This window comes from Grampus griseus (genome assembly GCF_964374135.1).
Source record: "Grampus griseus genome assembly, chromosome: 3".
Classification (NCBI taxonomy): domain Eukaryota; kingdom Metazoa; phylum Chordata; class Mammalia; order Artiodactyla; family Delphinidae; genus Grampus; species Grampus griseus.
In genome coordinates, this window is record NC_139019.1 from 49,334,676 (window position 1) to 49,359,886 (window position 25,211).

Below are 25,211 nucleotides of genomic sequence, written 5' to 3' on the forward strand. Positions count from 1 at the left end.
GTCTTCTTTAAATGTTTGCTAGGATTCCCCTGTGGAGTTGTCTGGTCCTGGACTTTTGTTTGTTGAGAGATTTTTTGATTATTGATTCAATTTCAATATTAGTAATTGATCTGTTCAGATGATCTGTTTCTTCCTGATTCAGTCTTGGAATATTGTGTCTATGAATTTATCCATTTCTTCTAGATTGTCCTAATTGTTGGCGTATAACTGTAATATTCTCTTATGATCTTTTGTATTTCTTTGCTATCAATTTTCCTCTTTCATTTCAAGTTTTGTTTATTTGGGTGCTCTCTCCTTTTTTTCTTACTGAAACTGGCTAAAGACTTATCAATTTTGTTTATCTTTTCAAAAAACTGGCTCTTGGTTTCATTGATCTTTTCTTCTTTGGTGTTTATTTTATTTATTTCCACTTTAATCTTTTTTATCTCCTTCTTTCTGTTGACTTTGGGCTTTGTTTGTTCTTTTTCTAAGTCCTTTGTTTGAGATTTTTCTTGTTTCTTGATGTAGGCCTGGATCTCTATAAACTTGCCTCTTAGAACTGCTTTTGCTATGTCCCATAGATTTTAGAAAGTTGTGTGATTCTGATTTTCTTTTTGATTTCATCATTGATCCATTTATATTTTAGTAGCATGTTGTTTAGCCTCACATGTTTGTGTTTTTTCCATTTTTCTTCCTGTAATTGATTTATAGTTTCATACTATTATGGTTGGAAAGGATGCTTGTAATAGTTTCAATCTTCTAAAATTTATTGAAACTTGTTTTGTGGCCTAGCATGTGATCTATCCTGGAGAATATTTCATGTGTACTTGAAGAGAATGTATATTCTGATGTTTTTGGATGGAATGTTGTGTAGATATCTATTAAGTCCATCTGCTCTAATGTGTCATTTAAGGCCACTGTTTCCTTATTGATTTTATGTCTGGATGATCTCTCTATTGATGTAAGGGAGGTGTTAAAATTTCCTACTATTATTGTATTACTGTCAGTTTCTCCATTTATGCCTGTTAATATTTGCTTTTGATATTTAGGTGTTCCTATGTTAGGTACATATAAGTTTATGAATGTTATATCCTTTTCTTGGGTTGACCCATTTATCATTATGCAATGCCCTTTGTCTTTTATTAGACTTTGTTTTAAAGTCTACTTTGTCTGATATGAGTATTGCTTTCTTTTTGTTTCCATTTGCATGGAATATCTTTTTCCATACCTTCACTTTCAGTCTCTGTGTGTCTCTAGATTTGAAGTAGTCTCTTGTAGGCAGTATACATATGAGTTTTTTTTTTCTTTATTCAGACAGCCTATGCCTTTTGATTGGATTGATTACTCTATTTACATTTAAAGAGATTATTTATAGTTATGTACTTATTGCCATTTTGTTACTTGTTTTCTGATTTTTTTTAACATCTTTATTGGAGTATAATTGCTTTACAATGATGTGTTAGTTTCTGCTTTATAACAAAGGAAATCAGTTATACATATACATATGTTCCCATATCTCTTCCCACTTACGTCTCCCTCACTCCCACCCTCCCTATCCCACCCTTCTAGGTGGTCACAAACCACCTAGCTGATCTCCCTGTGCTATGTGGCTACTTCCCACTAGCTATCTATTTTACGTTTGGTAGTGTATATTGTTTTTGTAGTTCTTCTCTGTTCTTTTCTTCTCTTCCCTTGTGATTTGCTGGTTTTCTTTATTGTTATGTTTGAGTTCCTTTCTCTCTACTTTTTGTGTGTGCATTGTAGGTTTTTGATTTGTGGTTACCATGGAGCTCATGTATGTTGACCTATAACTATATGTACTTACTTTAAACTTAGAGTCATTTAACTTCAATAGATCTATATCTTTTACTTTTACTCCCCCCACCACATTTTATGTTTCTGATGTCATATTTTACATCTTCATGCCTATTGCTTAACTATTTATTGTAGTTAGAGTTGACCTCATAATTTTTGTATTTTAATTTTGTACTAGCTTTTAAAATTTGTTGATCTACATGTTTTTACCAATGGGATTTTCCCCTTCCTGTATTTCATTATTTCTTGTTATAGCTTTTTTTTTTCTTTCATTTAAAGAAGACCCTTTAACATTTCTTGTAAGGACAGTTTAGTAGTGATGAACTCTTTTGGTTTTTTCTTTTCTGAGCAACTCTTTATCCCTTTTTAAATTCTGAATGATAACCTTGCTGGGGAGAATATCAGATTCTCCTGAAAAATCAGCTGATAGTCTTATGGGTGTTCCCTTGTATGTAGCTCTTTGTTTTTCTCTTGCTGCCTCTAAAATTCTCTCTTTAATTTTGCCATTTTAATTATGATATGTCTTGGTATGAGTCCCTTTGGGTTCATCTTGTTTGGGACTCTCTGTGCTTCCTGTATCTGGACATCTGTTTTCTTCTTCAGGTTAGGGAAGTTTTCAGCCATAATTTCATCAAATACATTTTTTACTCCCTTCTCTCTCCTCCTTCTGCAACTCTGTTTTTCTTTGCGTTACACGGGCCTCTCACTGTTGTGGCCTCTCCCGTTGCAGAGCACAGGCTCCGGACATGCAGGCTCAGCGGCCATGGCTCATGGGCCTAGCCACTCCGTGGCATGTGGGATCTTCCCGGACCAGGGAACAAATGCGTGTTCCCTGCATTGGCAGGCAGACTCTCAACCACTGCACCACCAGGGAAGCCCTGGAACTCTTATAATACAATAGTATGCTTGATGTTGTCCTAGGGATCCCTCAAACTATCCTCATTAAAAAAAATTCTTTTTTCTTTTTGCTGTCCTGATTGGGTGTTTTCCACTATTTTGTCTTCCAGATCACTTATGTACTCTTCCATATCACTTAATCTGCTGTTAATTCCTTCTGGTGTTTTTTCATTTCAGTTATTGTATTCTTCAGCTGTAACTGGTTCATTTTTATATTTTCTAGTTCTTTGTTGAAGTTTTCACTGTGTTAGTCTATTCTTTTTTCAAGTTCAGTTAGCATTCTTATTACTATTGCTTTGAGCTTTTTATCAAGTAGATTATTTACCTCTGTTTCTTTAGGTTTTTTTCCCCCCCTTGGTGCTTTATCTCGTTCTTTTATTTGAAGTATAATCTTGTTTTTTCTCATTTTGTTAACTTTCTCTGATTGTCTCTATGAAATTAGGTGAAACAATTATCTATCCCAGTTCCAAAGATGTGGTGTGTTCATTGTTGTGTTTTCTAAGACTTGTTTACAAAATAGTTTTTTTCTGTTCAATTGTTCACTTCCCTTCCTTTTTCCAACTTTTTTGTTCTTGCTCTCTTTTTTTGGTAGTATTTTCAACAGGAGTTGAAAGTGTTTCCTTGTGTGAGAGTATCCCTGTGCAGTCTGCATGTGCCCAGTGGCTTTGATGGAAGAGCTTGATCTGAAGTGAGCACATTCTTTGTCTTCCTCTCGGTGCACTTACAGTCTCTGCCTTTGTGGGAGATAAGGCTGGAGTCAGAGGGGCTAGAGCCAGAGCCAGTTATGAGCTGGGTCTTCTTCTAGGCTCAATGGCAATTGCTGCCCAACTGGAGGCAGGTCTTTGCCCCAAAGGGCTGAAGCAGGATCCTTGAGGGCATTGGGCTTCTTCCCAGTGTGATGGTTGTCTCCACCTTGATTGGGGGCATGGCCAGAGCCTGAGGGCTTGGAGCCAAACTTCTCAGCTCACTTTGTTCCTTTCCTGGTTCATGAGTGTGCTCACTGGCAATGGTGAAGTCATGCTGGAATGGTCCTGACAGGCTGACCACACCACCAGGCAGTTTTCATTCTGCTGCCTGTGTACTGGGACTGGCATCAAGTTAGTCTGTGTGTGCACTATTCAAGGGTAGAGTCTCGGTTTCTTACAACCCTCTGCCAAGTCCCACTGGTTTTAAAACCTGCTAAGGTTGCTCATCTTCCTGGTGTCAGACCCCAAGCCTGGGCTGCCTAAAATGTGGCTTGAATCCCTCACTCCCCAGGAAGGCTATCCCCCTACTCTTCTGGGTCACCTGCTAGTATGTGGGTCCCAACTAAATCACTTCTTCTTCCCTCATACCAGACTCTGTGCGGTTCTTTCTTTACAGCCTTGTTGTAAAAAAGCTGTTCTGCTAGTCTTCAGGTTCTCAGTAAGAGTTGCTCTATATATAGTTGCAGTATTGGTGTGTGTGTGGAGGGAGGTGAGCTCAGGGTTCTTCTACTCTGCCATCTTTATCCTGCCTCCTCTTATTTTTCTGTTGTTGACAGATGTATGGGTTATTTCCAGTTTTTAACTAGTACAAATAAAGCTGCTATAATGGAACTGGAACATTTGGATAGCCAAGAGTTAAACCTTTTATTCCTCTCTCTCTCTGGCTCCATCAGCCCTTTTGATACATATTTTAGTTTTTACATTCCTAAGAGAAACACTACAGTTCCAAAGATGTGGTGTGTTCATTGTTGTGTTTTCTAAGACTTGTTTACAAAATAGTTTTTTTTCTGTTCAATTGTTCACTTCCCTTCCTTTTTCCAACTTTTTTGTTCTTGCTCTCTTTTTTTTGTAGTATTTTCAACAGGAGTAGAACACCAATGTAAAAAAAAAAATCCTATAGATTAAAAAATACTATTGGTCAAGGTATGACTCTGGAATTGCAATTAAATATAAAAGGAAAACTCTCTTATATTGTGGATTGACTCTTCCTGTCTCTCATATCAGTGTTATAATGGGGTTCTTTGTATTTTCCCAGAAATGGGACTGAATTAAATTCTGCTAAATCTGTTTTATATGATATTGTTGCTTAATGACACCTATTTCTAATACTTTTCTTTGTTCACTTTTATCTTAGGAATTTCCCATTCTTACAGATGAGACAAGAAATTTTATTAAAATATTCATGTCTTTTTTTTCTCGTTTCTGTAGTAAATTTAAAGCAAAAGGAATTTTTTTTAACCCCTCTCAAGAAGAACAATAACCTTCAGTGGGTCTGAGTTTATGCCCCTTGTCTTAGGGATTTATTAAAAATTTTTCTGTTTTGCTGTCAAAATCAGAGGTTGTCAAGCATCTGAGGACAATCCCACACCCACGATGGTGGGGGATGTGAAGAACCTTTGAGAAGGAAGGTGATGGGTGTTGTGGAGAAGGAGGACAACTCTGCACAACACAGAGGCAGTTAGCTTTACTGAGACTGAGGTTTGGGGGATTACCATGAATGGTAGAGATCTACATCTTGTGTGATACAGGGCTTCACTGGGTCAGTGTCTGGAGGATGGTTCTAGACACCAAGGTGGGCCGCTGAAGACAGTGGCAGGATCTGTGGCTGAGACTGTTTTCAGTAGAGAGAACCGTGGTGAAGGGCTTCTTTGGGCACCCAGGACAGGAGTGTCTGGTAGGCAGGAGACAGTAAGTGTTGACAGTGGCATCATAATAGAGGTGAGAATGGTGGCTTTCACAGGCAGAAAAATAATTTCTCAAAGATGCCTACATCCCAGTTCCAGAAATCTGTGACTGTTACCTTATATAGCAAAAGGGACTTTACAGATGTGAAGTGGTTAAGGATCTTGAGATGGGAAGATTGTTCTGGATTTATTTGGGTGGGCCCAATGTGATCGCAAGAGTCCTAACAGGGAAAAAGGAAGGGAGAAAAGGCAGCGAAGGAGATGTGAGGACAGAAGCAAAAGTCCAAGTGATGTAATTGCTGACTTTGAAGGTAGAAGCAGGCCATGAGCCAAGGAATGTGGGCAGCCTCTAGGCGATGCAAAAGGCAAGGCAATAGGTACTTTGCTAGAGCCTCCTAAAGCTATGCAGCCCTGACAACACCTTGATTTTGTCCCTGTGAGACCCATTCCGGACTTCTGATCTCTAGAACTGTAACATAATAAATTTGTGTTAAGCCACTAAGTTTTTGGTACTTTGTTATAATGGCAGTAGGAAATTAGTATAGTGGCCACAATGGCCTATAAGAGTCAGACTCTTCCCTCATTTTTTAGGTTTCCCACAGGTTCTTCTAAGTTCATGTTTGTGTGGGAAAAGACCACACCCACCCCCGCCAAAAACCCCAAAAAAACAGTAACAACTGATCTCAAGGATCTTATCATTCTGATGACTGGAGCTTAGAGTCAGATGTAATTTTATTAAAGAAAGAAAAGTGATGTTTTGAGCAACAGGGTTGTGATTTATATGTACATCTCAGTGTGCATGACTTGATTCATTGTGACTCAAACCAAGTATCACATGAAGGTCCCAAAGGTTGAATCCTTACTTCCTTAAAATTTGTCCATATTACATGTTTAACCTGTATGTATTGGTAAGAAGTATTTGACTCTACAATGTCAAGGCCTCTAACAAGTGTAACTATAACCTTAGGAGTAGACAGTTCTCTTGGTTTGCTGTACAATTACTGTAAGGTATTTGAAAGCGGAAACAGAAAGGGTGATTTAGAGCACTGGTTTGAATTTCTGCAAAGGGAGGGGGAATCTTTTCGAAGACACAAATGGAAGCCAATGAGAAAACACATGGCTTTCACACTAAAAGAATAAAAATAGCTCTTCCTTCTACCAGGGAGAAAAAGTTATTTTCCTCTTCCAGGAGTAATCAGTCATGGATTGTGCAGAGTGGAAAGTTATAGAGGCAGGAAAAGGCAGGAAAAAAAGACACAAGGGCCCTCTAAAAAGAGTCGCAACAGCACGTTTTGCAGTTTTTTGTGAGCCCTTTGAATTCAATAACTTTGGTTCAGAGGACGCCTAAGCCATGAAACAAGTGTGTAGCAAAGGTGCATACCGTGTCTGAAGAAAATGGCCAAGAGAGAAAGTTTTAGAAGACAGTGAGTCAGGAAAAATTAAGATCATGCATAGGAAGACAAAGAAATGACAGTAAGACCTGGCATAATATATGTCCCCAATGATAGTGACTAAGTGGAAAAGCAGATCTGTAGGGTGAAATCCTAAAAATTGTAATTCAGCAAGAAGATTTTGTTAAGCTTTGCAATTATGGACGACTTTTTTTTTCTCTTTGTCAGATGTTTTGAGTGGTCATATCATTTTTAAAATTAAAAAGTTGATAAGGAAGACTATCTTTCAGAAGACACTCTGCCATTCTTCTATTCCTCTGCCTCCTCCTTTCCTCCATCAATGATGTCTTTACAGCCACTTATCAGTCTCCTTTGCTGAATCTCCTTTTTCCTTATTATCATTTGGAATCTTTTATAGAGAGAGGCCTGTTTGCACAGCAAACTCAGATTGCACAGCACAAGACCCACAGAATCCTCTCTGCAGACATTACCAGATGCTTATTGGAGTGCTTTGCCAAATCTGCCAAGGCATTTGCAAATATCCAAGCTGTTTTTCCTGCTTTAAAATGTTTGGTGAAGAAACTAACAAAACAATGTAAAGCAATTATACTCCAATAAAGATGTTAAAAAAAATGTTTGGTGAAGAAACTAACAAAACAATGTAAAGCAATTATACTCCAATAAAGATTTAAAAAAAAATGGTGAAGAAACTAACAAAAACAATGTAAAGCAATTATACTCCAATAAAGATTAAAAAAAAATGTTTGGTGAAATGATGAGATGTAGGGGAGAGATGTAGAAGTTGGAGGGCAATAAATACAAATCTCTGTGGGTTGCTGTTACCTCCTAGGATGCAGAGCAAGAGCCATTGGGAAATGTTAATTCACTTAAAAGCTGGAGTCCCTTAGAGGAAAACGTAGGCAGAACACTCTATGACATAGATCACAGCAAGATCCTTTTTGACCCACCTCCTAGAGAAAGGGAAATAAAAACAAAAATAACAAATTGGACCTCATGAAACTTAAAAGCTTTTGCACAGCAAAGGAAAACATAAGCAAGACGAAAAGACAACCCTCAGAATGGAAGGAAATATTTACAAATGAAGCAACTGACAAAGGATTAATCTCCAAAATTTACAAGCAGCTCATGTAGCTCAATATCAAAAATCAAACAACCCAATCCAAAAATGGGCAGAAAACCTAAATAGACATTTCTCCAAAGAAGATATACAGATTACCAACAAACACATGAAAGGATGCTCACCATCACTAACCATTAGAGAAATGCAAATCAACACCACAATGAGGTATCACCTCACACTGGTCAGAATGGCCATCATCAAAAAATCTACAAACAGTAAATGCTGGAGAAGGTGTGGAGAAAAGGGAACCCTCTTGTACTGTTGGTGGTAATGTAAATTGATACAGCTACTCTGGAGAACAGTATGGAGGTTCCTTAAAAAAAGTGAAAATAGAACTACCATATGATCCAGCAATCCCACTACTGGGCATATACCCTGAGAAAACCATAATTCAAAAAGAGTCATGCAACGGGAGAGGCCACGACAGTGAGAGGCCCGTGCACCGCGATGAAGAGTGATCCCCACTCGCTGCAACTGGAGAAAGCCCTTGCACAGGAATGAAGACCCAACACAGCCAAAAATAAATTAAAAAAAAAAAAAAAAAAGAGTCATGTACCACAATGTTCATTGCAGCTCTATTTACAATAGCCAGAACATGGAAACAACCTAAGTGTCCATCGACAGATGAATGGATAAAGAAGATGTGGCACATATATATGTTGGAATATTACTCAGCCATAAAAAGAAACAAAACTGAGTTATTTGTAGTGAGGTGGATGGACCTAGAGTCTGTCGTACAGAGTGAAGTAAGTCAGAAAGAGAAAAACAAATACTGTATGCTAACACATATATATAGAGCCTAAAAAAGAAAAAAAATGGTTCTGAAGAACCTAGGGGCAGGACAGGAATAAAGATGCAGATGTAGAGAATGGACTTGAGGACATGGGGATGGGGAAGGGTAAACTGGGACGAAGTGAGAGAGTGGCATGGACATATATACACTACCAGATGTAAAATAGATAGCTAGTGGGAAGCAGCCACATAGCACAGGGAGATCAGCTCAGTGCTTTGTGACCACCTAGAGGGGTGGGATAGGGAGGGTGGGAGGGAGATGCAAGAGGGAAGAGATATGGGGGATATATGTTTATGTATAGCTGATTCACTTTGTTATAAAGCAGAAACTAATACACCATTGTAAAGCAATTATACTCCAATAAAGATGTTAAAAAATAAAAATAAAAAAAAAGCTTGAGTACTTCCCAAATGGATGGTGTTGGTTCACAGCTGACCTTAAGAGGTGATGGTGTAGCAGGTAAGGTAAATTCAAGCGATTATGAACAGAGGAAGCTCCTGATGACTTTATGTCCCTTTCCTTCCTGAACTCTTACCTACTGGCTTATACTCCATAACTTCTGGGGTGGAGAGAACCTAATGCCTTAAAGACTTTATATAGATACTCTTAGGCTTCCAGTTTCCAGAATCTTAGACCTTCCAAGTGAGTAAGTAAGACTTGACTTGGCAGTGTCTTTACATCTGTGACTTTATCTTTTATTTGGATTCCATGTCCAAATAAAATGTCACTTAGGATTTTGTCTCTATGGATCTGGCTTGTTGGTTGGCCTGAGACATCTCTTGCTTTAAGGAGCGTTGTGCTGTATCCAGCTATAACACAAAATCTGGTATCCAGTCCAGAGGTGATGAGTATGCTGTGGGATAACAAGGGTCTTTGTTCCTTTTACCCCACCTGACCCTTCACATCCTTACCCATGAAGGGGAGGGTGGCCCTTCAGTTCAAGGCAATCTGTATGAAGTAGGAGAGAAGTTTGTATTTTCTGTAAATGCCATTTCAAAACATCCAAAGGTAGATCCAGGGGTAGAGCTGGGAGTGATCGTCTTGATCTTATTACAGGGATAGTGTCAGGACAAAGCCCCAGGGACCAACCACTTGATGAGAGGGATTTCAGGCTGGCTTGATGTTGGTTTTGTATGAACTAAGAGGCAACTTGATGGGAAAAGTAGAGACGTGTTTTTAATCTTTATCTTATTACTTGCATCCTGGATCTGCTCAGCTGCTAGCAAGATTCTAACCTTTTTGGTGTGGGGGCTGAACCTAGGTCCCCTTCTGGATGGATGTTTGGTGCTCTGGTTAAAATGCTGCAACGCAGAGAAGGAGCAGAGCCCTGCACGTGGACCCCGAAGACAGAATTATAGGAGGGTGCTGGAAATACTTCCTGCAGCTCTGTCGAAGAGCCCGTGAAGTGAGCTCACAAGCCTTTGCCCAATTTTGTCACCTTTCCCAAGGCAGCCCTTAGAATCGCCATAGGGGACTGGGCTGAGGATGTTATGGGAACAAAACGTATGAGAATGACAGTGGCAGTTTGCTAAATTCCTGAGGTGTCCGGGAGAAACTTACACTCATTTTTCTTGTTCTTGTTGTTGTCATTGTCCCAGAGAGTGAGCATTCATTCAGCTTTGATTAAAATGTGCCCTTTTCCAACCACCAGTTTATTTGTGCCTTAGTCAAACAGACGAATCCCTTAGAAGATATTATCAGGCCGGTGCAGTGAGAACTATTATGAATCTGTGACAGTTTCAAGACAGAGAGGTCTGAAGTAGCTGGCATGTTGTTGTTCATAATTCAGGAGCATTGGCAGAAGTCTTGGAAAATGAATGGATTTTCTTAACCTTATTACTTGCATCAGCATTAATAAGCCCTCTTTTTTTTCTTTTTTAAGAAGGAACATTCATTTCCACATTTCTATACAAAATATTTTCCCAGGGCTCTTACTGTAATTTTAATAGTCACTTATGTAATAAACTTAAGATATTTCTGAGCATAGTTTTTACTCACAAACTAACCAGTTCCAGTTTGCCTGCTATTGGAAGCCTGAATAGGAGGAGCAAAGGACTCAAAAGAAATGACCAGACTCCATGCCCTTAGTCTCCATGTATGGGTTCCTCCTCAAGTTGCTTACAATGACCTGTGCATTCTGCTATTTCAGTTATCCATATTAGGGCAAGTAACCAGCTCATGGGCTAGTTACTGACAGAGTGAGATAAAAATGAGAAGGTTTGTTGAAAGCAAGGCATCTAGTAACTGTTTTTCATAGACAAGGCAGGAAAACCAACTCATTGGATTCCCAAGGTTCAGCAAGTCCATCCTTGAAAGATCAGAGACTGGAGTTCTAGAATCTTCCTGCTTGAATAGGCAGTGTTCAAAATCACTGATACACATACACTTTTCAGTGCAGTAGTTAGGGGTCAATCCAAAGTTTTTACCGAACTACAATTAAAAAGGGCTGACTTTGACTTTCCATTATAGGATGGATTAATTATCTGGAGAATATATCCTATCAGAGAATACAAAAAATGCTTATTAAAATGTATTTTAAAATGACAAAGCTGGCAGAAAAGTAAGGGAAATTATACTAGGTTAGAAACAATGGGAAAGTGTGAATCTAGACGGATAAAAGAATCCTGGAACTGGCCTTTACCTGGGGGCATTTGTATAGTGGGTCATACTTTAATGGGCCACACTTATGCATGGGCAGATAAAGGCTGAGTCTGAGGAGGGTAGAGGTCAGATCAGAGGCTCTTGAATAAGGCTGCTTCTCCTTTAAGAGTACTAAAAAAAAGCCCACTGCACAGAGGTAGCTGGAGAGATACTGTCTGCTTTTGCCTTAGCTCTGGGTGGAGTGAGGAAACACATTTGTCCAGAAAATTCCTAATTTCTACTCCACAGTCACATGAGTTTGGAGACAGAAATCATACTCTCCGTGGTATCCATAGAAAGTTTAGTCTAAAGTGCCACTGGATTGGCTGTACCTCCAGGTACCTGGCATAAAGAAACAAATCTCTAGAGGAAAACATTTTAAACCAAGACTTCAAAGAATTCCTACAGGTAAATTTTTACAAAACGTGATTGCAAAATTTAAAAAAAAATCACAAAACAAATGAGAAGTAAGCCACCATAAACAAGAGCCAGCTGAAAGAACAAATAACAGAATCAAACTTCTGAGAATAGAGATGTTGGAATATTCAGATACCAAATTTAAAATTATCATGTTATAATATTGTCTAAGGAAGTAAAAGAAGGTATGACAAAGGAACACATATCTATTGAAAATAATCAGTTATCTGAAAGAGAACTTTTATGAATAAAAAATATAATAACTCCAAGTAGAAATGCTATACAAGTTCAACAGCAGGTTAGACAAAAATGAAGAAAAGTACACCTGTTTGTAAACTGGAGGGTATCTCTAAAGAAATCGCTCAGAATGAAGCATAGAGAAACAGATGGAAAATATTACAGGGTAATTTAATAAATGTTGGAATCACAGTAATAATGTCTAATTTGTTGGACTAAGAATGAAGGTGGAACCAAGTCATTGGATAACAATTTATAAATCAGGAAGGATGATGATGAGAGTAAAAACATTCTAAGATCATTATGTCTTTGTAAAGATTGTAAAGATATTTAGACCTTAGTAAATATAAATATTGATATTAAATTTTCCAAGGTAATTACCGAAGAATGGAAGTAGAGTTTGTATCTTCCAATCTAAGAATGGGAAAAAATAGAATAAAGGGGAAAAATAAGAAATAAACCTCAGCCAGTCCTAAAGAAAGCAAGTTAGAAGGAGGAGAAAAAAACAAGAACATGGAAGATATTGAGACAAAGAGGAAGCACAAAACAAGGCAGTAGAAAGTAATCCAGTTATATTAGTAATCATATAAGTGTAAATGTGCTAAACTCCCTAGTTAAAATACAAATATTTTCAGATTGAATTCTTAAAAATCCTACAATTTTCTGTTTACAGGAGATTGAACGTCTCATGCAGTTTATAAGAATATAGGAAGAGTAAAAGTAAGGGAATGGAAAAAGATATGCCAGGAAATATAAAGCAAAAAAAAAAAAAAAACTGGTGTAGTTATATTAACTAGAAAAAGTGGACTTTAACGTAGAAAACCCTACTAGAAATAAAGACGCTTACTATATGTTGATAAAAGTTTCAAGTTTTCAGAAAGATACTGATAATAATTTATAATGTAGAAGTGCTTAATAACATAGGTTCAAAATACATAAATCAAACTAAATATAAAATCAAACTAAAATATGAGCAGAAATCAACAAATCAGCTATCATAATGGGAGAATTTAATTTTCCTCTCTTGTAACTGATAAATAAAGCAGAACAAAATCAATAAGGGTATAGAAGATTTGAAAAATATAATCAACCATCTTGAGCTAGTTATATTTTTTTAAGACAGACTTTGTTTTTTAGAGCAGTTTTAAGTTCACAGCCAAATTGAGTGGAAAGTACAGAGATTTCCCATATACATCACACATTCATAGCTTCCCCCATTATCAATATCCCCCACTAGAATGGCACAGTTGTTTGTTACAATTGATGAACCTACACTGACATTTCATTTTTACCCAGTGCCTATAGTTTACAATAGGATTCATTCTTAGTGTTGTACATTCTGTGGGTCTGGATAACTGTATAATGGCATGCATCCATGTCTTTATACAATTATCTTTTGAACACTGACTGCTTCCAACAATGGGAGGAAAGAAATATATTTGTAATATATTTATAACTATTTAAAAATATGTATTTTTCCTAGCTCAAGGAACATTTACAAAAAATGAACATGTTCTAAGCCATAAAGCATGTTTCAACAAATTTTAAAGGCAGTTTCTTGTATGCTGCATTCTCTGACCTCAACTTAGAAGAGCTTAGAAGAGAAACTCATGTAATGATACTGCAAAGGAGTCAAGCTTTTTATAAAGTTATCTGCTTTTCTTAATACCTGGTTCTATTAAACAGACAAGGCATAGGCCAATTTCTCTTTGAAGACAGTGTGAAATATGAGATCAAAGGGAAGATCTTATTTGTGGGAAGGTGAGGAAAAAAATGATGCTAGAAACTTCCCTGTGATCCAGGCATGTTATCAATTTCTAGTTTCTTGTGCTACAGAGGTATTTCAAAATTTTGTAGTCTTACTGCTGTGAAAAACTGAAAATGCTAATATTTTCACGTTATTTTAAAAATTAAAAATTTAGTTCATAAGGAACTAAAACGGATGAAGGCACTCAGATAAAAAAAACAAATAGTATCTGAAAGCCCCCAAAGTATAGCACCAAAGAACGGTTTTTGATTTTTCTCTTATAAGATGTCAATTATTATTTCAATCAGGCTGATTTACTTTTCTTATTTTAGCCTTTTCCCATGGCCAGCTTGAAAAGAATTACATTGTTTAAACAGATTTTACTGCAATTCTTCAAAAGAGGGGTTGTTCAGGGTTTGTTTTGTTTTGTTTTGTTAACATTCAACAAATAGCATTTTGCCTTTGTATTGTACTGCTGATTTGATGCAGTCTCTCTAATCTCAAAGCCTTTGGGATTGCATTTGCTTTAAGCTTTACATAATATGAATTCAATAGATATACCTGTTAAATTTTAACGTTATATAGGGATTTCTAATTGTTGAAAAAATATTTCAGAAACCTTAAATATAAATGCCAAAGCCAAAATTAGATTATCTTTAAGTTAATTACTCTAAGCTGCAGTTCTTCAGCTTCAAACAAAAATTGTGTTTCTCTTGTCATAAACTGTCCTATTAATATAGCATAGTTTAAATTTTTTGATATAAAAATTTGAAACATTAATGAATTATTATTATAACAGAAATCAGGTAACAAAAATAATAAAATTACTTCAGTAGAATCTTAGATCTAAAGTAATTTGAAAAGAACCATAAATAGAGAATAAGAGAAAATATTTCAAATATGGGTTCAGGAAAATATTAAATAGAGTTCAATGAAATTCTCTATAGTTCTGCATCTAGCATTATTCTAGTTCCTATGAGGCTTATTAAGAAAGTAAGTAGCATGGTTTTCAAGTTATATTAGAATTAACCAAGCGTTAAATTGGGGTTCATGAGAACAGCAAGGTTCAGGGTAGGAGAGAATGATATGAGTTGGAGATGTTAGGAAGTTACATAAAATAAATAGGTGTCCTTGAAGGATAATAAGTCATATATGAAAAAAGAGGCCAAGGGAGGAACAATGAGGAGAGGGGAACAGAATGAATATGTTGTGTTCTATATGGGATGGTAATTTTCTTCAAATTCACTCATCCTTAGAGAGCATCTGATAAAAATACTCTCCTTTAAAAGGCAAGTTACCTCCAAATATATTTGAATTTATGTGCATGGTCTTTTAATTTCATAAGAGAGGTGAACCATCACAGTTGCAAAGGTATCATAAGGATTTTTATGTTGATCATTCTTTTTATCATTTTTAATGTGGGATACCCCTGTTAAAAATTTCTCATAAATCTGGTAGTGCTTGGAAAGTCGTTGCTTTTTTTAGAGACTCCTTTTGTGTGTGTGTGTAATTTTGAAACCATTTTTCTCTTTTTTGAATTATTAGAAGGGTGAGACATTGGAAACATCAAGGATCATACATAAGCCAATTCAAAAAACATTACTTCAGAGACTTTGGGGGAAACATGAAATATTGGCCAGTGAACCAGCAGGCAGGTGATGTGATGTTTGCCAGAATACTGCAGGAACTGTAATGAACATTACTGTTCCAAATACACTTGTTATTATTCAAATCAGAAAATGGTAACCTCATTTTCTGTCTCAATAGAATCCCTCTATTATGATGGTTGTACATTTTATAGATGTAGAAAGTCTTTTTTTTTCTTTTTTTAAATTTTATTGGAGTATAGTTGATTTACAATGTTTTGTTTCAGGTGTACAGCAAAGTGAATCTGTTATCTACATATATCAACTCTTTTTTAGATTCTTTTCTTATGTAGGCCATTACAGAGTACTGAGTAGAGTTTCCTGTGCTATACAGCAGGTTCTTGTTAGTTACCTATTATATATATAGTAGTGTGTCTATGTCCATCCCAAACTTCCAGTTTATCCCTCTCCCCCCCCGTTACCCCTGGTAACCATAAGTTTGTTTTCTACATCTGTGACTCTATTTCTGTTTTGTAGATAAGTTCATTTGTACCTACTTTTTAGATTCCACATATAAGCGATATCATATGATATTTGTCTTTCTCTGTCTGACTTACTTCACTCAGTATGACAATCTCTAGGTCCATCCATGTTGCTGTAAATGGCATTATTTCATTCTGCTTTATGGCTGAGTAATATTCCATTTTGTTTATGTACCACATCTTCTTTATCCATTCATCTGTCTGTGGACACTTAGGTTGCTTCTGTGTCCTGGCTATTGTAAGAAGTGTTGCAGTGAACATTGGGGTGGATGTATCTTTTCGAATCATGGTTTTCTCTGGATATATGCCCAGCAATGGGATTGCTGGGTCATATGGTAGTTCTATTTTTAGTTTTTTAAGGAACCTAAGTACTGTTCTCCATAGTGGCTGTATCAATTTACATTCCCACCAACAATGTAGGAGGGTTCCCTTTTCTCCACATCCTCTCCAGCATTTATTGTTTGCAGAGTTTTTATGATGGCCATTCTGACCAGTGTGAGGCGATACCTCATTGTAGTTTTGATTTCTCTAATAATTAGTGATGTTGAGTATCTTTTCATGAGCTTTTTAGCCATCTATGTGTCTTCTTTGGAGAAATGTCTATTTAGGTCTTCTGCCCATTTTTGGATTGGATTGTTTTTGTGATATTAAGCTGCATGAGCTGTTTGTATATTTTGGAGATTTTTAGAGACTCCTTGGTAGACAAATTAAATGGTGGTGGTTGCCGTTTTTTTTCCCCACATGCCTTAGGAGATGCAGTAACTGGGGGAAGGGGCAATTCAAAGATGAAAGAGAAGACTTGAAGCATGAAACGCCATCCTGTTGATTAGCAGTAGGGTCAAATTTTCATCTGAGCAAGAGCTGGTTCATCATAGGAGATAGGCTTCTGAGAACCAACACAGAACAAAAAGCTCCTGTTTTTTTCTATTTTTTTGTTTGTTTATCTAAAGAATTTATAAATGTAACCTATGTGCTTCCATGTTGTGCTGAGTCCAGAGGCATAGGGCTTCTCAATTTAACTCCCTACCCGAGTTGCCCTTTTGCCCCTGTGAGATCTAAACATTTTGGGGGCAATTATTGAGAACTTATTAGTAGTCTAGAATTTTTCAATTTTTGTAAATATTCTCTGAATATTCAAAAGTAATGTATATGCTATGCAAATACAAATTTTGGTATATACCTCTTATTAATTCTATTATATTAATTTATTTGTCAAGAACTGAGTTATATAAAATCTGTGGTAATTGGACTATATATATTTATGATTTATCATTGTTTTTCTGATAATTTGGTTTTATTATATCTATCATATTTTATTCAGCCTTCTGATTTTTTAAACATTTCTTTGTTTCCCTTTTATTTTTCTGTTGTTTAGGTTTTCTTGGCAATATTCTAGTTTTGCTTGACATTTCTATTCTTCTGTGGTTATTTGAACTCATATTTTTCTCTCTATGTTAAAAATAGCATTTTATAGCAGCTTGAGTGTCCACACCATTCCAGTTAGCAAGCTGAGTCTCTTACATATATTATTTAATTTTTGCAACAGCCCTGTAAATATTAATACCCCAATTTACTGATGAGAAAATGAAGTTAAGTCATTTGCTTGAGAACACAAAGCTAATAATTGGCAGGGCCAGAGTTTGAACCCACTCTTCTGTGGCTTCTTTTATCCACTAAATTCTGTCATCTCCTTAGTTTAAAATATTTTTCACTCTGTCTTTTTTCCCATCACAACTTGTTTTAAGTAACATGAGCTATTAGATCTAGAACCTTATATTAGTTTCTTTCTTTAGGTATAAAGTTTTCTTTTAAGGGTTATTTATATATACATTAAATTTCACAATAATCTTGATAAAACTACTTAAACAGAATATGACATTTTACTGGTTATATTGCTTTCCTTTCTTTGCAGTTAATCAATTTTTGCTGTCTTTGAGAGATACTCTTCTATCTTCTTAAAATTTAAAACTTTATTCAGAATCTCTACAGTTGTGGCTCTTTAATTTTTCTATACAATTAAATATATTAGGGTACTAAATGGACCTTTTCTATATGAAAATTCATATCTTCTTTTCTTTTTTCTTTCAAATCAGGGATATTTTCTTCTATTATTTATTTAGTTGTTGCTTCTCCTCTGGCCCTTCTCTCCTCTTAAAGTACTTCATGCTAGATGTTCTGGATACCGCCCATGCTGACAGTATTTTGTTCAGTGTATTTATCCTTCTTTGTAAATTTCCACTGAATTCTGGGAGCATTTGCAAACATGTCTTGTAATTTATTTGCTTGTTTTTGGTGTTATCTAATTAATTTCACTTTACTACCTCCAGTAAAATTCATCTCTCTTGATTTTCACATGAAAACTATTTTTCCTAACTCATGTCATTCTTTTTTTATACAGGCAAATACTATTGAGAGCACAAATAAATTACTTTCTGCAAACTTTAAAGTATTTGTAATAGTACAGTGCAGTTGTTATGATCCCCCAAATTGTTCACTTTCTTTTAAACTACTAAAATGTTTCTGTTGTCTAGTAATTTTTTTTCATTTTTCATCCTCACAGGTGGATGTATTTTTTTTAATTTTTGAATTTTATTTTATTTATTTTTTTATACAGCAGGTTCTTATTAGTTATCCATTTTATACACATCAGTGTATACATGTCAATTCCAATCACCTAATTCATCACACCACCCCCCGCCATCACCACTTTCCCCCCTTGGTGTCTATACGTTTGTTCTCTACATCTGTGTCTCAATTTCTGCCCTACAAACCGGTTCATCTGTACCATTTTTCTAGGTTCCACATATATGCGTTAATATACGATATTTGTTTTTCTCTTTCCAACTTACTTCACTCTGTATAAAAGTCTCTAGGTGGATGTCTTTTATGTCTAGTAGCCACAGTTGAGCTGTGTTCTGTCAGAGATCATTTCTTTAGCTCCTATAGTTCCAGAAAAAGAGGAAAGTAGAAGTTTGTATTTTTTGATGTTTCAATTTTGTCCATGAAAGAGAGGCGTAGAAGCACTTTGGTGTCTGGAGCCTTCATTATTATAGCAAAGAATTCATCTATTCAACAAGTATTTACTGAGGGCCAGCTCTGTGTCTGACACTACTGGGCACTGAAGATATGATGATGAATATTCCATACCCAGTCCTTGCTCTTATTTGGTTTATAAACTCTTAGAGAAGTCATATATCAGATAATTACACAGAAATCTACTTAAGTACCAAGAGTGGTAAGGGTTATAGAAACTTAATGGGTTCCTGGTGAATTGGAAGGACTGACAGGAGACTATTGTTCATAGTGTCGTGACCATAGAGAAGAGTCCAGAGAGGAAGGAGAGGTCAGATCATGCAGGGCTTCTTGGGACACATTAAGAACAATAATGAGAATTGTCCAATGAGAATAATCCAAAACCAGTGGAAAGATATGAAGTGGGTTGATGGTGTATTTAAACTTATATTTTTAAAGGCCCACTCTAGCTTCCATTGTGCGGGACAGATTGTAGGGACCAAGTGGATATGGGAGACCACTTTAGAATGTTCTTGCAGCCTTCCAGACAAGACATGATTGTGGTTTGGACCAGGCTTGTTGTAATGGAGATGGAACTAAGTGAACAAATTTAAGGAATATTTAGGTGGGACAGTATTATTAAGAGAAATGAATAACTGATTCATTGTGGGGGTGAGAAAAAAGGATTTCATTTCCTTTTCTGTCACAATAGCCTACCACTGACGTGACCCTTCTCTATCTGGCACTGCCTGCCTTAGTAACAATGACTTTACTTAGCACACTGTCTACTCTAAGTGGGAATGAGACTAAGAATGGGCCTCTCTTCATTCCACTATTGAGCAAAGTTAATGACAGATTCTAAATGTCCCTATTTCCATCCTACTTGACAATTCCTGCTTCTAGGAGTCACAAAGTCATATGGCATTGAGAGTGCAGGTTCTAAAGCCAGACTGGGCTTGATATTTGTTTCTGCTACTTACTGTCAGAGTGATTTAGGGTAAATTGCTTTATTATTCTTGCCTCAGATTTCATACCTGTAAAATGGGCATAATTCTAGCATCCACTTCCTTGCAATGTTGTGAGGCTTGAGTTACTGTTTATAAAGCACATGGAACAGTTTCTGGCACATTTTAAGTATTCTAATGTTAGTTACAACTGTTATTACTCTGATTTTGTGGTGGCTGGGAATCTTGCCCACTCACTTTCCTGGCAATTGCTTCTATTCTTGCAGGAATTGTTTTCTCTTATGTGGTTCCACGTATGCCATAGATGACATAATTAAAAAAAATTTTTTTTTCTGCCTTATGAGTAGTACACAATGCTTTTCCTCTATTAAAAATACTCTTTGCCCACTTAATTGGTAAATTGGACTATGATCACTGCCTTAATAATAAATTCTAAACTAACTCTTAATGGTTACCAAATTGTGCCTTTCTGCCATATTTAGTTATTAGATGGTAGAGAACTGATGTAGTATGTCTAAGAAACTGGCCTGTGGACATCAGCAGGAGGCAGATATGTGACATAATGAACAGTTACAAAAGGAAAATATATCAGCATTCAATTGGAGAAACAGCCACTAGGAGATATATATTAAGAGATTTATTGCATGACTTTGGCTTATGTAATGGCGAGGGCTGGCTAGATAAGTCTGAAATCCACAGGGCAGGCTGTCAAAAAGGGTAGGATTGAGCTCTCTGGCTCAAGCTGAAGCTGCAGTCCACAGGCAGAATTTCTTCATCAAGGAATGATTACTTCTAATCTTAAGGTCTATCAGCTGATTGAGTTGGGAGTACCCTGATTATCTAAAAATAATCTCCATTAGTTTCAGTCAACTGATTATAGACTTTAATTACATCTACAAAGTATCTTCGGCAATATCTAGAATAGTAGTGTGTGTTTTTTTTTTTTTCAGTATGTGGGCCTCTCACTGCTGTGGCCTCTCCCGTTGCGGAGCACAGGCTCCGGACGCGCAGGCTCAGCGGCCATGGCTCATGGGCCCAGCTGCTCCGTGGCATGTGGGATCTTCCCAGACCAGGGCATGAACTCATGTCCCCTGCATTGGCAGGCGGACTCTCAACCATTGCGCCACCAGGGAAGCCCTAGAATAGTAGTGTTTGATTGAATAACTGGGGACTATAACCCAGCCAAGTAGACACATAAAACTAACTATCACAAAAAACAATACTTAAAATCTTTTAGAAACTGTTTTTCTGTTTTGAGGGAAGGTTATATGGTCTAAAAATACAATCTTTGGAAATCAATTTCAAGTGACTGGAAAGCTTTTTCTAATACTTGCACTTTACTGTATGAATTTTAAAAATTACTGATGAGTTTTGCTATTTCAAATGTTTGTGCTATATTAATTGACTACCCTTCTTCCTCCCACTATACCTTTTTCAAACACAATTTACTGCATTCTGATTCAGGTGACAGAGGCATCCATTAATTTTTGGTTGTGCAGGCTTCTAAATTGCTTTGTTTTCCCACAGATTTTTGAAAAACAATACTACCACCCACTTTCACTTTTGTTGTTAACTCTTTTCTTCTTAAATATAGGAGCAGCTACAGTGTCTTCTCTCTTTCTCTCTCTCTCTTTTTTTCCCCATCTTCAATTTTAGGTCCCTGAATAGGCTTCTATGTAGTACTGCTCAACCTCATCCATTGCTACCTCATGCAGAGGGCTGGTTCCAGATTTGTTGTCTTTCCGGTGTCTCTGGCCAGCAGCAGAGCCAGTCAAGAAAATAATCCTTTTACATTGTGTGGGTGGATTTTGTTGATCTTACAAAAATAAGACGGGGCACATTCTGAGCTGAGACTGTCTCATCTGTGCTGCTTTAGTTGTCTGATTTTAATTTAGAATGTTCACTTTTAGTTAGCTTGGTTTTAGTAAGTTAAAATTAACTGGGGGTGAAACCAAAACAACAGAGAGAGTCTAGGGGAATCAGTGACTTACTGATGCCAGTCAGGACAGCGTGCTGTGTGGAGAGGAGTTCCAAGAATCAAGGAAAAAGGGGGCTAAAACAAGTATCAGGAAGCCAAAGGAAGGTCAGTGGTGTAAGAGAAAGAGAAATCTCAGGGAAATGGCAAAAGCCATAAAAGGAAACAAATAGGGAGCAAATTTTAAAACAAATGATGTGATATCTGGAAAAATATGTCAAAAGGACTTCAAGAAAGGACAGTTTATTTTCTTCATCTGTGATATACTGAGTTCATTACCATTACATTTGATCAAAAACTTCAAAGAATTATTTTTTCAGGATTAGTATTTTTTTTTTAATTTGCCATTAATCTATTGCCCCTCCATTCACTCAAATCAGTATTTTCCCATTGGTTTATTTTATTTTAAAAATACAGTTAAGACCAGTGATTCTCAAAGCGTGGTCCCTGGACCACTGTACCAGATTACCTGGGAACTTGTAGAAATGCTGATTGTCACGCTGAGTCCCAGACCTATTGGATTTAGAAACTCTGGGAGTGGGACCCAACAGTCTGTTTTATCAGGCCCTCTAGAAGCTCAAGTTTAAGAACTACTAGTTAAAACAAGTATAAAAACTGTCTTTAAGAATGCCAGCGTTAAGCGTTACAATACCAAACTTTTCATTTCTTGAGGTTCTATTAGAGGGTACTGAACCTAGTGCCTAATCCATTACTTCTTAGAGGTCTGTTTTGTTCCCAGTGTCATCTAGACCCACTTCCAGTACAGGAATCTCTTTCTCACTCCTGAAGGGCTGAACAGAATTTTTATTCTTGCCTGCTAAGTGGAAGTACAAAAAGTTTTTCTAGCATTTCTGGTCCTTTTTATCTTGTTGCTATCCTGAAAATAAATTCCATTTCTCTGCTGGTCTGAAGCACACATACAAGTCTTATTTTTAGGGATTTGATATATTGCAAAGTCCTTTGGGTTCATTTCAGTTGAATTTATAATTAGGCTCCCTAATACACTCATGCTGGGAAATGACTCTATCAACCTTTTGAAGTGACTCACAGCACGTTTTCCTCAAAGGGATCCTCTTACAGAAGCTGTGTATTTTTGATCATTCTTGTTCTATAGTTTTCTGTAGTTTCTACAGTATGAAACATAAATTAGACTAACCAGTAGTATCTACCTCCTTTCAGTGTCCTCTTCCATTCCTCTGGATTACTGTATTATTTTAGCCCAATATTGTCTTTTTCTTCTCCTCTGTTATCCTGTCAGATGTCAGATACACTCTCTGTGTGTCTTACGGATTCCTTTTTTACATCCCGGAATGAAAAGAGGATGGGGTAAATGCAGAAGAAGGATAATTTTGCTAGTTGAAAGCTAAGGAATTTCTAATGGCTTTAGTTTTCCCTTTGGAATAGGAGGTGAGGTAATTTGTTTAGATAGGGGGAAGTGAGTGAATTGGAAATATAGGTATATTGGTAGTTAAAATATGGGAATACTCCTAAGCTATGCTAAGAGTCCCCATTTGCCTCTGTTTTTGTGCCCCACCCTTACCCAGGATCCCTAGACCTTTCCATGATCCAGCATCTAGAGGGTAGCACTGTCTGACCCCAAAGCTATGTGCCGCCCCGGTTCTGATCAGCAGATTCCCATTCCTTACTGGTAGCTAAATATTTTGAAGATTACTGTGATCAGAGATTTTCTGAGAGAGGAAAATATTTGAATAGGTGTTGTATATAGTGGGACAGCGGAATGGCCACAGAAATTCAGTAGAATTCCTGAAGGTCATATCAAGGGCTCAGTTGCTGGTGATCGTTATGACTTTATGGTTTTCATCATTATAGGATTTTCTCAGGTGAAGGCAAGGAGAAAGGAAGTAGTTGAGCTGATGAGGTTTGGGGTTTTGCTAGAAGGTTCAATAAAAATACAAACAGGCAGAAAATAATTCATATTTCTACCATATCAAGCAAATCTGTGAAAAAAAATGGGCAAAATTATGACCAGTATGGTGTCCTTTTAATGAAAGCTAAAGATGTCTAAAATACTCTGCTGGGAGTCTTCTCAATCCATGTGTCTGTATCTCACATTGTCTTTGAACTGCTTTATAACTCTGCAAGTTGTAGAAAATTGATGGTGATGCAAATTATTTTTGTCCATAAAGATGCAAACAGACTTTATCCAGTGGAGCTGTAAATGATGCTTATCATGTGGGTATTCATTGTTTTTACATCTATGAGCAAATGCATTTCAGCATTTTTGATTGCCTATATTTGTGTTTGTTCTTCAGACTCTTCTTTGGTTTTATATATCTTACTGGATTCCTCATTAATTAATGAGTTAAATAAAATCTTTGACAGGGGCTTCCCTGGTGGTGCAGTGGTTGAGAGTCCACCTGCTGATGCAGGGGACGCGGGTTCATGCCCCGGTCCGGGAAGATCCCACGTGCCGCGGAGCGGCTAGGCCCGTGAGCCATGGCCACTGAGCCTGCGCATCCGTAGCCTGTGCTCTGCAACGGGAGAGGGCACAACAGTGAGAGGCCCGCGTACCGCAAAAAAAAAAAAAAAAAAAAATCTTTGACAGATGTTTATTTTATGTTTGCATGAGAATCATGATGATATCTATATACCTATATCTATATATCTTATAACGAACAGTTCAAGCTTCTCTTTTTCCACTGGTCAGGCTGGCATTGTCTGCCAACAGATGCATTCATTTGTTAACTTGATCATTCAACAAGTATTTATAGAACACTTACCATGTGCTAGCTCCTGGGTTTGGTTTAATGTCTCTATGGACAGCTCATGCCCTGACCTCTTAACCCCACTCACCATACTGACACCTTAACATCCATCACTTGCTAGAACAACTTATTTGCTATGACCATGTATCACTTTTCTTAATTTTTTAGAAAGAAACACTTTTTTTTTTGAGAAGTAGACATGAGACCAGAACCAAGACCTCCTCACTCATGGCTTGGTGCCCTCTTCATGCCTCCTTATAGGTCCCCATCCTGGGATGGGTAATGCCAAGCCAAATACTTATCAGTTTAATTTGCCTTCTAGAAAGGCAGAATGGAACTCTAGTGATCAGGGGAAGTTTACATGAATAAAATAAGCAACAGATGTCTGTTAAGTTTACCAAGGAAGTGCAGTGAAGTAAGAAGAGCTGAGCAGAGGGGCTTTTGTGTACTTGCTAAATGTTTGCTCCCTTGCCATTTTCCTCACAGACCCATTTGCTTCTCTTTTCATTCTGGCTTGATCCATTTATATTCATTTGAATGTTTGTTTCTCTTTTTCCTTGTTCATTTTCTCTGTAGCCTTCAGTCATTCCTGACAAGGTGATTTTAGCCTCATTTTTTGTTGGTTCTTATTTCATTTTCTTTCAAGAGATGAAAAATTCTACTTTTACTGGGAAAAAAAGTATAGTACTTCATAAAAC